General features: G+C 40.6%; 1 long non-coding RNA gene across 1 annotated transcript in view; it reads left to right on the top strand.

Moving 5' to 3' along the window:
* The first annotated feature begins 209 nt into the window (after nt 1-209).
* Nucleotides 210-5590, top strand: part of LOC125039132 — a 20205-nt gene continuing 14824 nt past the window's right edge. The window contains exon 1 of the long non-coding RNA XR_007116096.1: nt 210-436. This is a non-coding gene — a long non-coding RNA (uncharacterized LOC125039132). The remainder of the gene's footprint in view (nt 437-5590) is intronic.

The raw sequence follows: 5590 nt of genomic DNA on the forward strand, positions 1-5590 counted from the left end.
TTCGATTTACCCCTCTATAATCTCATATCTCAAGAATCAGAATTAAGCTCGGATTTCATATTTCTCCCATCATTTCTCGTACTTAAACACACACACAAAGAGAAAAGATTCACCGGCTTCGAAACACTGTATTTCGAACCCCAAAACACGTTCTGCCTCTTAGCGTCTCAATCCCCAGAAAGGTCACAGAAAACGGGTGAGGAGGACATTCGCTCGACGCTCTGCCGGCAAGGAGAACAAGGCCTGAGGACGCTAGTGAAGGTAGACAGGCAGACGGTGAATTAAAGGACACGTGCGCACAAGGCCGAGATGGAAAAGGAAGGTCCTCTGCGGCGAATCCTGAGAAGAGGAGAAGGGAGAATCCAGAGGAAATGACGGAGAGCCGGTGACATAGAGGCTGTTTGACCACACCGCAGCCATCATGATTGTCAAATAGGTAATTACTGAACAGTAAGTATGACATGCTTAGTTTTAATTGTTTGAATGATGTAAGAGTCCATATTCTTATCCATGTGGGTTTTGTAAAACGTTGAAGATATGATTGAATCGGCGTGATTTAAGTAGGTGACAAAATTGGCCGCCTGTTCATGCAGTAGGCCTAATGTAGGAGGCCTAAAACAAAGTACCATTTTTTTTTTTTTTTTAACACAGCCATCCAATCTTCCAATTCTTAATCCTTCTTTCAATTATCCATGCATAAACCTCTTGTTATTTTCCATCGCAAGTGATATAAGTAAAAGTATTGGTAATGTGTACGAAGTGACCTTACCCTTCTGAGATTAAGCCCTTTTACTCCAACCATTCCTGGTAAATCCATGGACCGAAATCTTTCCTAACCCCTAAACGCCCATCAGATCACCGTATTTCCCTATTAGGGGCTTTGCCCTTGGACCCCCCCCCCCACCTGTTGTAGAGTTACAGGCTGCATGGCATGTGTTACGACCTGTTTTCTTAATGTTTTGGTTAATTTTCCGAATATGACAATCGGGTCTTCCCTTACAATATTTATATCGGTATAGGTAAAGTTCTGACTAGCCGTCTTTAAACCGGAAAAAATATATGCATGTGATAGAGCAAATAAATCTAAGAAACTTATCTTCTATGAACTTCCGTCGCAAATCAGAAATAACGAAGTTATTGGACACGCAAGTGTCACAGAGCCCCAAATGAAAAACTATCTCAATATTTTAAAAATCGCCATCCGATATCCATTCCTACTTTTTGTAAACAAAACAATGATACCGTTTTATTTTGGTTCATTTATTGTAATACTTTCATTTCGTAACTACAAAAATTCCCCATAAACTTACATGAAGGTGATTTTCTTTCTACATTAAAATGTCTGACAATACACGAGTAATACCATCATAAAATCGAGTATTTACAGTAATTATGACATTTCTTACTCTGCGCAAATCGATGTGTCTGGTCCATATTACGGGCAAGAGGGAACTGAAGAATTGCGCGCGATTTTCAAAAACAACAGTTACCTTATGAACAGCGCACGAAACCTTTTGAAACTTTTATTCAATACCACATCCGCGTGACATTTGTCACGAGAGCCAAAAGCATTACAGGAAATGTTATAAACCAATCACAAGGCAAGGAAAGCAAATATACCAAATCTTTGCTCAAAATGGATCTCAGGTGCGTAGGTTGTGACCCGCATTACTATAGAGTTATATCTGATTATTTTGAAAAAAAAAATGATAACGCTGTAGAGTTCCTGAGAGCACACGGTGTTTTGCCAAGAGCGTTAAGTTGCCCGCATTGCGATTTACCTTGCAAATATCGTGAAGATCGACATATATGGTATTGTGGCAGATGGAAAAAATAGCAAAGACAAAACGGCGTAAAAGTTGCGTTTTATCGACCAGCGATTACAAAGGCACGTTTCTAAGCCAACTAGCGTAGATTGGAGGAGTTTTTGTTCTGAAGTAACCGAATATTGGTTACAAAATCAAAATTCAATAGGAGGTGCCGGTGTAATACTTGAGATTGACGAGACGCTGCTCGTGCGCCGTAAGTATAAGAGGGGCAGACAGTTGAGCCAGGTCCCGGGCGAAGCTAGAACTTCGCAAATCATAAAGAAGAAGAGCCAGGTGTGGGTCTTTGGGGGTATTGAGCGTGTGAGTAAAAGGAAATTAATTGTGCCATTGGTTGACACTGACCGCAGTGCAGACACGCTCATACCCCTTATTAAGAAATATATAAAACCAGACAGTGTGATATACGGTGATGGATGGGCTGCCTACCGTAACCTACAACACTATGGTTACATGGTGTTGAAAAAGAATTGATTAATTCATTTTTTTCACAAGCGGCAGAATTATACACGCCGCAAGGCGGGAAAGAAAGAATTCTTCCGTCACCTGCCCCCCCCCCCACAGTTCCTCTGGATGGTAGTTCTTCAGAGAGCGATTAAAATCGGGTAAGAGGTCACACTTACCTGATTGCTTGTATGCATATGGTAAAATAAAACCTAATACAAGGCAAATACCTTTTTTCGCGCACGTAAAGACATATTTCTTCTGAAATACCGATAATAAATTATTAATGTGTGAAACAGTAAGACAAGGACACCATGTATAACGACCAATTACTGACAACTTGGCGATTATGTGGTGTTACAGACTGAGAAATTCTAGCCAATGAAAACTTCAGGCAATGACGTCACAGTTTTCTGACCAATCAAAAACAGTTTTTTCGGAAAGCCCTGCCCTCGCCCATGGAAAACCTTTAGTGTGTATCTGTCCGGTGGTCAAGGAAGTGTACGTGTGAAAAAAAAATATAGAAGCCGGCAGAAATGTTTACAAATTGCGAAATACACGTATAACTGGAAATATTGCTACGCCGAGGACGTGTTATTGTAAAACTTAATAACGGAGACGGGACGATATAAGGTTAGTAAAATTTAAGTAACGTTTAACGAGAACCGGCGAAATCTACATAGTTATTGCACGAAGTACATTTCAAGTAATAAGCCAATTAATGTAATAAAAATGCATACTTTTAATAGGATAATAATACATGCATTATTAATACAAATTATTTCCGATTTGGCTATTGCAACCGACCGCAGTGGGTGTCGTGGCCGCGCGCGACGAAATCAGGCTAAAGCTTTCATAATTCCGCGGGACGAGCAATAAGGCTTGGCTGCGCGGCCTGAAGCCTCGCCACGGCCTCCGAAGTATTTTCGGCTCAGGCAAAGGTCAATAAGTTCCATCTTACATTTTAAGACAAGTATAAGTATTGAACGGTTACCATATTTGACGACAATCATCACTAAAGTTTGCAAGGTCTGTTACAAAAATGTGTAAGTTTTTTGTTTGAGAATAAAATTCACGGAGACTGCGTGTGCCGTTGCGGCACGGTCTCAATGCGCGACACGTAACTGTCAGTAGCGCTTTTTTTTGTTTCTTTGCTTTGTATTTATTATCGCAGTCAATCAAAATACCGTTGTTATTTGAGGAACTATTAATGAAGCTTGTGTATGAATTTGAAACGGTCATCTGGAAACTTTCGAAACGTATTTTCATATTAAAAAGTTGATTGTGCCCAAACATGGTTTGATTCATTTGTATTGTCCGTCAATCAGGCAAAAAATAATCCTGGATTTAACCGCCGAATTGTATACCGTAATTGCATAGGTGAAACATGGCCACTGTCCCCGAAGAGTTTCAGCAAACCCGATTTTAAGTTAATTTAGTGTTTTTCTTGTTTTTCTGTGTGTAAATCATGCTAATTACCCCCCCTTAATACAGTGCGAAGCCGAATCTTACACATTTGATCAACTTTGCCGTCGGGGAATACAAGTTCCGCTACTCATCAACGAGTCAAATGCGACGGAAAGCAACAGCATAACAGCGTTAAACTACGAGGGGAGATTACACTCCAAAAAAAGTGGTTTCGAAAGTCGGAGGCTGGATGAAACTTAACATTTACCTTTATATCATCAGATTTGTCCTCGTGTGATGAGAACGAATCTGATGATAATCTCCGTCGGATTCTCCAGCCGACAATCTTGATGTGATTTGATAAGTCCCGATAGCAGGGGAGGGCATGAAGTAGATCAGGGAAATTACGGGGTAAAACAGGCTTAAATAAGCAAAATAGAGAACAGGAATGTGCAAAACAAGCACAAAAAACGCTTAAAATAGGCAAATGAAACTCTACGGACATTGCTGCCACCATTTGAAAGTCTACGGACCGACGCGCCAATTTTCGAAAAACTCTACGGGAACCAAAGCAAAAAATCAACGGGATTTCATATGATCCAGATCCCCTGTGGTAATCGTATAATGCGTCCTAACCAATAAACCAACCTAACCTAACCCTGTGGGATTTATACACTACGATCTATATATTCCCTAGCCAGGGGGCTCTGCCCCCTGGAACCCGTAGTATTAAATGCGCCTAGTCAGGGGGCTTTGCCCCCTGGACCCCCGTGGTGATATGTACGCCTAGCCAGGGGGCTATGCCCCCTGGACCCCCTTAGTAGTATATACACCTAGCCCCAGGGTTAAACCACAAACCTTTATAAAGCGAGAGATCGAACTTTTCTGCGCTTCCGTCTGTCAGAATTACTTGGTTTCTAATCACTTTTTTCGGCATTTGTGGCACTTGTTGGGCTCAAATATCAGGCTTTGATTGAGAATAATGTCCATTTGTCCTGTATATCCACCAAAAGACTTTAAAAATGACACGGAGTCGACGCAGCACTTAAAACGAAACATTTCTCACCGGCGTTTCTCACTGAATGGCCGCCGGGACGACCTGTCAAATCTCCCGGTGAACACACGCATGCGCACAAGGTTATTGTTCAGAATAGGGTAAATAACTCCCAAAAGACGTAAAAGAAGTATAATAAAACTAGAAGAATGCATAACATACATGAATTCGGGAAAACAGACGCTAGTAATGACAAAATAAGCCTTCTCACAAGCGCGTAGCAATACATGGACTACTTGATGGATCGCAGTAATGAGTTACGCATCACATTTGTTATGATCCTCGCAAGGTAAACATGGAAGGGGACTTAGAAAATGAAGGTGCGATCTTCTCTCTTCTCTGTCCTGTATCTCCCTTATTTTAGATTTCCGAACCTTTCGCCATAGATGAAAAGTGTCTTACTTTTCGTCAAGGTATCCACTCCACACACTTGTTTTACTGTACTTTTTGTGTGACATGCGCGGAAAATTTTCCAAAATTATTGCCTGTCCCATGTAACTACGAATGTTTTAGGCCAATTTCATCACGCTCTGTGACAGCACACCCAGTCATTCAACTGCTATTGTTTGCATTAGCTAAATCAATGATAATTTTTATTATTACTGTGGATTATTGTCCTGTTAGAAGTAAGGTTTTTTTTGTTGCATGATTTTGCTTATTACTTGAAATTTACTTTGTGCAATAAATCTAGAATGTGCCAGTTTTTGTTTTTTTTTTATATACAATTTAGTTCAATTGTACAAACCTTTTATCGTTGTACCTCCTTTATTACGCTTCACCATGATACATCCTCCTCAACGTGCTAGTATTTCCAGGAGCAGGTATATTTCTTGATTTGTTAACGTCGGCTGGCTCTTAA

This window comes from Penaeus chinensis, chromosome 26 (assembly GCF_019202785.1).
Source record: "Penaeus chinensis breed Huanghai No. 1 chromosome 26, ASM1920278v2, whole genome shotgun sequence".
Taxonomy (NCBI): Eukaryota; Metazoa; Arthropoda; class Malacostraca; order Decapoda; family Penaeidae; genus Penaeus; species Penaeus chinensis.